The sequence below is a fragment of the Uranotaenia lowii genome, chromosome 2, assembly GCF_029784155.1.
Source record: "Uranotaenia lowii strain MFRU-FL chromosome 2, ASM2978415v1, whole genome shotgun sequence".
In the NCBI taxonomy this organism is placed as follows: domain Eukaryota; kingdom Metazoa; phylum Arthropoda; class Insecta; order Diptera; family Culicidae; genus Uranotaenia; species Uranotaenia lowii.
Genome location: NC_073692.1, coordinates 362,767,141 through 362,776,515, shown reverse-complemented (window position 1 = coordinate 362,776,515; position 9,375 = coordinate 362,767,141). Strand labels below are relative to the sequence as shown.

Here is a 9,375-nt window from a genome sequence, read left to right as displayed (position 1 = left end):
AAGCTAAGCTAAAGCTAAGCTAAAGCTAAGCTAAAGCTAAGCTAAAGCTAAGCTAAAGCTAAGCTAAAGCTAAGCTAAAGCTAAGCTAAAGCTAAGCTAAAGCTAAGCTAAAGCTAAGCTAAAGCTAAGCTAAAGCTAAGCTAAAGCTAAGCTAAAGCTAAGCTAAAGCTAAGCTAAAGCTAAGCTAAAGCTAAGCTAAAGCTAAGCTAAAGCTAAGCTAAAGCTAAGCTAAAGCTAAGCTAAAGCTAAGCTAAAGCTAAGCTAAAGCTAAGCTAAAGCTAAGCTAAAGCTAAGCTAAAGCTAAGCTAAAGCTAAGCTAAAGCTAAGCTAAAGCTAAGCTAAAGCTAAGCTAAAGCTAAGCTAAAGCTAAGCTAAAGCTAAGCTAAAGCTAAGCTAAAGCTAAGCTAAAGCTAAGCTAAAGCTAAGCTAAAGCTAAGATACTGGAGCTGTTTTTTGGGATTCAGGTTTTTCTTGAAAAGACTTATTTATGGATAGTATCAATCTTTCAATAAATCGAGTACAACATTGACAAAAAAATATCAAAAATTTTGGAGATGCGGGGCATCGATCCCCGTACCTCTCACATGCTAAGCGAGCGCTCTACCATCTGAGCTACATCCCCAATTGATACAGGTTGGGGGTTGAAATTGTCTCAAAAGTTTAACTTTACCCTGATTAACGGGGCTCAGCTGCAACAAACTAACCCACCCCACCGATCACCAATGAGGCGTGGATTATATTTTGACCGTCAGCAGAATAAAACCTGTTCCTATGCGTATCGGTTAAAGTTGCACTCCCTCCCAAGTTTGCCGACCACTAAAACGGGCTTAGTATATTAACGATGTCGTGCAGTCGCGGTTTTATTTTCGGTCCACTTTGTCCCGGGGAGAGGGCGCGGCTTTTCGTTTGCACTTACGACGCGAGACGGTTTGAAAGTGAATGGGTTCAGCGCTATCGTACAATCAAGTCGTGAATTTGGGATTAATCGAATTGTTAACTTTAAGCTGGAAGGATGTAGGCTAGATTGAATGGCAGCATGAAGTAACAACGTCTTTGCTGATACCCACGGGGATGTAGCTCAGATGGTAGAGCGCTCGCTTAGCATGTGAGAGGTACGGGGATCGATGCCCCGCATCTCCAAGTTATATTTTTCGATGAGGCATAATTTAGGTTTGTCTGTGCTTTAGGTATTCAGAATTCATTCCTTAAAATTGAAAATGAGAGAATTTATTAATTCATTAATAAGTACCTACTAAGTAATGAATTTATTACTGATTTCTTAACTCCAACCCGTCAAAATGTTCTGTTAAATGTTTTCGGACGCAGGATGAGCTCTGTTCAATGTCATACGACTGACCTCTATAAGTTCTAATTAGGGGCACTTAATATTTGTTGCAGTTTTGCCTTTATCATTTTGTTTGAACCAGATTCGGAGCGGAAAAATACTCTCGCCATGACCGCCATGAAACTGATAAGCTTTGGTTGTTTGTGACATGGAAACAAACTTAACCTCCTTCGGTGATCCTCGGCCATCGGAACATTGCCGATTACTCGCCAGTAACTGCGGCCATGACGTAACAGAAGAACGGACAGAATCGGACAAAATGACACATAAATGTCAAGTCACATCACTCATTATTCATTTTTTTCCGTTCCTGCTGTTATGGTACAGATCAACTGAACCCCAAATATGTTGACAGAGTGCGCTGCTACAAAACTGCCCGGAGTTTTCCAATCTACATCCATATCTTGGTTTGTTTTCTCGAGTGTCTATTTTTGCGTTTTGTCAAAGCATTCGGAAAATTGTGGCAAATTTTGATGCACGTGTACAGGGGAGCCGGGCTGTTTCGTTGCTGTGACACGTCATTGTAAAACAATTCATCATCACATGATGATGGAAGGAGGAGAAAATATTTCTTTCGAACATTGTGATTGGCAGTTTTACGAGGAAAATCTAGGACTTGATACTCGGGGAGATCTAATGACAAAACACGAAGACATATTTACGGAGAAACGTTCACCTAGTTTGGAGAAAGGCTGGTGGGGTTTAACTTGCATATACTTAATAGACGAAATGAAGTTTATTTTGATTTAGCTAAATCATGTTAGTCATCTAAAATGGACATAATTGGTTCTTATTACCACTCAGTGCTTATTAGCAGTAAAACCCTTCCGTGAGTGACCGCATGATACATCCAAAAAATATTCGACTCATGTCCGGCCCAAATTTTGTTACCAATATGAGAAGAATTTATTTGGCCCTCGAATTGATAAAAGCTGTTTTGTTCCTACTCATACAAATTTTGCCAATTTTGTCAACCTCTTTAGTTTTCATAAGTTAGTATGAGATCATCAAGTTCATTGAACAGATACGCTCCCTATCAAAAGTTTGGGATCCCTCCCATAAAATAATAAAAATTTTGTTCGGCCATATTTCAGCCATCTTTTGACACATTGCATACCGTCAACTGGGGCATCATGCAACACTTTTCTACATCAATGGCTTCTGAATACTTAATGTCCACAGATAATCATACCACTTGTACATCGAAAGTTTTAATGTTGATGGGACATCAAATTTACGTAGTCAATAAAAATTTTGGTATCACCAGTTATTTTGAAATTTTCAAAAACATGCGATGTTAACCCTACTTAACAAAGGGTGTAAGTTACCAATAAACTTTGTTTTTAATGAAAAATCAAATAAAATCGTTTGAAAATCTATAGTTTTTGATATATCTGTGATGTAATAACGCATTAAGTACTAATTGCAGTAATTTTTGGTTTTGTTCGAATTAAATTTAAGATTTTTTCTGTTAAAAATGTTTTTTTTAAATAAAAAACATAACGGTGATAATCAAAGACTTTGTCTATCTCGGCTCACTGGTGACCGCACACAATGACACCAGCCGTGAGATCCACCGGTGAATGATCAACGGAAGTCGCTCCTACTATGGTCTCCACAAGCAACTGTCACTTGAGAATTGATGCTGCTCGTTGAACTTTACGCACTCCTTTAACAGCTCTTGCTTCGTAATACTCCATATCATCCGCTAGAATTATGTCGATGGGAATCATGCCCGCGATAACAAATGCTACATCTGCTGATATGGTCCTGCATGCACACACAGTAAACGAAAATTACCGAGTTCGGTAATTTTTTTACCGAAATCCTAACATGTGTAAATCGTTAAACTGTTCGGTAATTATTTCGGTAAAAAATAAACGAACATCGGTCAATCGATTCTTCATTTACCGATGTTCGTTTATTTTTACCGAAAAACTACCGAACAGTTTAACGATTTACACATGTTAGGATTTAGGTATAAAAATTACCGAACTCGGACATTTTCGTTTACTGTGCAGGAAACTCGAATGGCTATTAGCCGATGTGTGCTCCGTTATTTGTATCTGTTGCGCTCTACCTCTATGGCGGAGCTCCAGGCCGCTCCTCCGTATCGTAGTTGCGATTGTGGACCATTTCTCCAAGGTATTTCAGCTGCTGTTTCGAAGATGTCGTGTGTCCTCCAACAGTAATCTCCATGTTCCGCACAACTCTTTTGTTGGTCACGAGCGGAGCTTCGGTTTTATGGTGAGCTATCTGAAGCTTAACTCCCTCCATCCTGATGCCAACCCTTTCAACGGACACCGTTGCAAGATCTTCTATCTCCTCGACTGTTTCGCCGGTGATCATGACCACCCAACTCTTACACTCCCTACCGTCAGAAACGTGTTGGCCGCTGTTGGTGGGAGATGAATCGTCGCAATCTGCATTTCGCCGTACGCCTTTCTCATTTTTATAGCTTCTGATTCGTTGCTCATGCCAGGTATGCTAGAGAGTGCTATCTCGAGCTCCTCTTCAGTGGTAAACTCATCCAAGTCCTTGCATTCAATAGTTGTGACCTGCGACAGCGCTTGGACAGTCGCTTCATTGCCTAGAGTGCTTTCAAAAAGCTCCTTGAAGTCGGCGCTTTTTACTGCCGGGTCTTTTTTTTAGCTCGCGGCGAGTAGTTCACCTTTTTGGTGCGACTTTCCAAGCAATCAAAAGTCGCGTTTTTACTTAAAGATGGTACTCCGAAGTTCACATTTGGCTGAAAAAATGTTCTACAGGAGCTTTAGGAGATTCTTGTCCCGTAAAAGTTACTCAGGAACTTCCATCGCCTTTTGAAAAGTTAAATTATCAATATCGGAACTTCTAAGCACTTTTAATGCTACTTCTTTCAAGAAGGTCGATAACGTTCGCTTAACACTTTCTAACTCACCGTCAAGATGATTCTAGGTGTTTTAAAGAACCTTTATGGGAATTCTAAGCAACATGTTAAAAATGTCTGTCAATTTTATGTCATGGTATTTGTTTTGTTTATATCAGCACTGTTTTTTTTACAAATGGAATTCAAGAATTTTTCGAATTTCTCTTGTCAATGTTAACATATTCAAATAAAATTTTGATGATGAGAATTTTTGTTTTTATCAATTAAGTGTACTGAAAGTCCTTCAAAACAATATAATTAAAATGAATGATATTGGCGATTTGCAGCAAAGCTATTTCACATGCAACGCCAACTGGTTGTCATTATTGGAACTTAAAAAAGGGTGATGATAGCAGTTTTTCAGCATGGCAGTGAATACAAATTGTTTCAAAAACTATGTTTTTTGTGGAACATATCAAGTTTCAAACAATTATAATTGCTAAATCTTGTAAGAAAATCATTTTATTACTAGTTTCAATGCTTTTTTCATTAGTAAATACAATTTCGCTTGTATTTTTTATCGGATTCAATTTTCAAATTCAAACCATAGTGAAAGCACATGTCAAACTCAGGGGGTGAGTGGGTTGCTTAAGAAGATGTTGAGCGATGCCCGGGCTGCATAAATATTTATTTTCTAATCTAAAGGGTTGCAGACACAAATCAGAAAAGAGTTACGTCCTGATAATTCCCTTGAAAGTTGAAACAATGTAACAGTAAAGAACAATGTACGGTATATTTGTTCGTTTATTAACTTTTTTTTACCAAAATATAACTGATTACTGGTAAATTCCTAATGACTCAAAATTACTTTGACCATTTTTATAGCAATGCATATATATTTAGATTTAAAGTAGTTAAAGCTGAGTCGCATACGGCTCGTAAAACTCTGTCGTGGTGTGTGATTTCTTCGGGCCGATGCGGTTTTTAGTTATCGAAGAAAAACAAAACATCTTTTCCGTTTCGTCACAATCTTTGGCACTTGTTATCCGAATGAGGTTAGTTGTTTTTTCATCCTGAACTGTCCCATTTCGAAAATTTTTGCTTAAAAAACGGCACATTAATCATTCTTTAGTGGGCCTACACAAGCAGCTGCAAGTTGATACTTTTCGTTTGTTTCCGGAAAACTGAAAATTTATGAAGATTAAATGATGAGCATGTTTCGAAAAGTATAGGCGATTCAAGAATTCACTTTTTCTTACCATATTATCCAATCAAAACCGTCTAGATACTTTGTAAAACTACGAAATTTTCAAAAATTGTCTTGTGTTTTGGAAAACTGCTACGCGTTTTGACACTTGAGTCCATAACATCATCATTTTGATCGCAGGGCCCTCTGAGAGTCGTTTTGAGCTGCAAATCGCCAATAGACCATGATAGACCGGCAACATAGCAATCTGTCATCTGGTTGTCAGAGCAATCTGTCAACCGGATTTTTTTTCGGCGCGTAGAAGTTTTTTGACATTTTCTTAGATGCTGGATAGCATTCTCTACAGCCACCTAAACGAACTTGAAAGTAGCTTTGAGAGCTTAAATTTTGGGCTGATAAGCATTCTCTTCAGACAGAAACGAGAGCTGATTTACCTTCTATGGAACCTTTTTAAGAGAATTTTGGTTGCTTGTGTTGTTTTGGTGATGCTCTAGCCAAGACCAGATAACTTTGGCTCTGCGCATAGCTTCCGGAACAAGTCCGCATACGTTGTGCCTTCTTTCGCTTCCACGACAAAGGTAACACCCCTATACATCACCCGTTGAGGTTTGTGTTTTGGGGTGGTTCTGGCTTCATAACGATCTTTCTTTTCGCGTTCTCCTTTTTATTACGAACCAGTCGCCAGCCTCCAGCACTGCTTTCTCCGTCGGCATCATCATAGTCCGTAGCCCTCCTTTTTTGGGGAAAACTTTCACGACGGGGGAGTCGTAATCTTTTTTCGAGGTTCTTCTAGGCTTGATCTCCTTTCGAAGGTTCTGCAGAAGCAACCAAATTTACTTCCTCCAGGCCCTTCTCCGCAGCCTCGACCTACCGCATCAGCTCCGTTATTTCCTTGACGGCAGTCTGCAAAAGTACCATCAATTTCGGAACCCAGATCATGATGCGCGTGATGTTAGTACTTCGCACTTCGCACACACTTTAGCATCTTGTCGACCATGTCGGCTACCTTCAAAAGGCCACATATTTGATGCCCTGTGGCGCACCTTTTCCTGCAACTGGGACCTGTTCCTCTTTCTGGGAACTACTGATGTTTTCAATACACACTTCATCTGCTTAGTTTCCGAGAGCTTCATTCTTTCTACGAACATTCATCACACCAGTCAAAGACAATGGGCGCGAAATGCCGTTCTTTCTCTACTTAAGGAAATCCCGTTACAGATCTATAAAAATTCGGATTCAACCGAAGATGCATTGAATTCGGGGATCGGAAACTCTACTTGTGCGTAGTGTACGTGCCCCCTGACGGTTCTAGAGACTTGGCTTTAGCTCAATCTTCTTCGCTCTGCCTGTCTAAAGTAAACTCGATTTGCTCTTCATCGGCGACTTCAATCTACCTGTTTTGAAATGGTGCTCTCCCCAAGCGGCTTTTTATTTCCGTATCCTGCTCGTTCTTCATTCTCGGCATCCTCCAACATCTTCCTAGACTCCTTGAGTACCGCCACTCTTCTACATATCAACAAAATCGAAAATGAAAACGGCCGTATGCTTGATCTCTGCTTCGTGAACGAAAAGATTAAGAATCCGACGATTTAATCTGCTTCTGCTCCTCTTGCACAAAACTGTCCCGCATCATCCAGCCTTAGTGATTTCACTCGATATCACTAAAACACATGGCTTAGAAGAGAAAACCGCATCTTTCTTTTACTATTTTAAGAACATCGACTTCGAAGCTATATCCCTCGTCCTGCAATTCATTGATTGGGAGGCTGAGCTCGATTTCTCTAATCCCAATACAGCTGTCGAGACGTTTGCGAACATCCTAAATTTTATCATCGATCGTCATGTGCCTAAACTCAGCACAGCTACCAATCTGCGGACCCCCTGGATTACTGAAAATCTTCGGAGACTTAAGACGGCTAAGCAGCTCGCACTACACTAAGTGCGAGCTCAACACTAAGGGCGAATATCGCAAATGGAATTCTGCCTATAAGAAAGCCAGTAAGCGTTGCTACCAGAATTATATTAATCGGTTACAACAGAATTTCCAGAGTCCGAAATGTTTTTGGAAGCACGTGAAATATTAAGCGGACTGGATCAGGGCTTCCGTCTCACATGTTCCTGAACAACGACACAGTGAACTCTGATCCCGAAATTTGTGATCTATTTGCCGAAAATTCTCTAGCATTTTTAAAACTAGATCCATTTTTCCTGAGCGACTGGCTAGAGCAGTGAGAAATATATTGCCTATAAGGGTATATACGGACGATAGTATTGGCGAAAAATTGGCCTCAGCCATAACCTCAAATATTGATTTGCTGGCGGCCTCACCAGTGATGCTAGTTGCGTTACTAGAATCAGTATTTGCTTGTTTTAAACTAATTATAATATTTCTGAATTGATTAAACTTTTTAATTATCAACAGCAAAACGTTTGAATGCATTACGGGGCGTCCCTAAATAGATGAAGATAAGCAATCTTTTGCAAATAAATTTTCAAGGTGAATTCAAAACATCTGAAATATAATTTCATGTACTGCAGTACATGCTTGGTAGATTAAAAAGAACTGTTTTTAACTTCTAAACGAATGCAAAATCATTCACTGTTACAAACAAGTAAATTTATTAATTTCCCGTCTATGTTGAATTTGAAAATAATTGCCTACATGCTCTGATTATTTTAAACATATCCACATAATTCGCTAAATCATTTAAGTGTGCGATACTGACAGTAGTTATTTGTTCAGATAAATGAAGCATATAATTTCACATTCGAATAGAATCTACGGGAAAGTTGCAAATTCTCAGTACTCATGAAAAGGTTATTCAATAACAATGCAATTAAAAAAATATATGATCATTATCTAAATATCAATTTACTTGGCAGCCCTGAACACCCAAAACAGCAAAACACGAACATCTGTGTATCGCTTTTCGACGGGGCGAATTTGTCAATATTAGTACCGGAAAATCGCTTTTATCGTGCGCCCTTCTCAAAAATCGATGCGGCTCTCCTATGGTTTGAGGTTAGGGCTGAGGCCTCCTGCTAAGGTGGTGTTCGTGTAGAACTGTCAATATTTCCTAATAGGTTCTTCGTTTAACGGCGCACGAATGAATGTATGGGTACATCTTTCATTCTCTCCATGTGAATGGATTAAACCGCGTCATCTCACACAAGCGTACAGCGAGTCAGTCAGTCAGTCAGTCGGCGAGCAAGTCAGCAAGCTGAGTAGTGCGTGCCGTTCCCACTGCAGTTAACGATCCGGTGATCCACTGATGCTGCTTCCGAGCTTCGGAGCTCCGGACGGGTCTGCACAGTATCATAATCGACGATGCATCCATATCGAAAGCGACAGCTAAGTTGAAAAACTGTTACTTTTTTGAAGCGTTTTATGCCACTTTTGCTGTTTCCTATTCGATATATTTTCCAATCATCGCTGGATATTGAAATCTTTCCCTCACTGTTGAAGGAAGCCTATATGTTTCCTGTTCACAAGAAGGGCGACAAAAAAGATGTTAACGACTACCGCGGAATTTCAGCTCTATGTGCGATATCCAAATTGTTTGAATTGGTTATCTTGGATCCTATTAATTCGTTCTTCAAGCACCAACTTTCCAACGATCAACACGGATTCATGCTTAAACGGTCTACGATTCGATTACTAACTTACTCACCTTCACATCTTTTGTGCAAGACAACTTTGCTATGAAAAGCCAAACTGACGCCAAATATATGTACTAAAAGACTGAGTCGATTTGGGGTCATTTTCGAATTTCTCAAACCCTGGGGTCTAAAAAGCTTCGTTTTGGTCCAAAACTCATCCATGATTTTTTGCAGAATTTTTAAGTAACGTTTACATGAGTAAATTTGGACTTTTAGGTTTGTATGGGAAAATTGAATATTTTGTACTGAAAAATCAACATCATTTTTGTTTCTTTTGTGGGACCGAGCCAGCTGGTGGTTTTTGTGCCAATTTATAAC

The 9,375-nt window shown here is 39.5% G+C and overlaps 2 non-coding genes across 2 annotated transcripts; one reads left to right on the top strand and one right to left on the bottom strand.

Annotated features, from left to right (window-relative positions):
• Positions 1 to 549: 549 nt before the first annotated feature.
• Trnaa-agc (transfer RNA alanine (anticodon AGC)) lies at positions 550 to 622 on the bottom strand. Its single transcript has one exon. It is a non-coding gene; the product is annotated as a tRNA-Ala (tRNA).
• Positions 623 to 1,067: 445 nt separating this feature from the next.
• Trnaa-agc (transfer RNA alanine (anticodon AGC)) lies at positions 1,068 to 1,140 on the top strand. The gene has a single exon. It is a non-coding gene; the product is annotated as a tRNA-Ala (tRNA).
• The last annotated feature ends 8,235 nt before the right edge of the window (positions 1,141 to 9,375 follow it).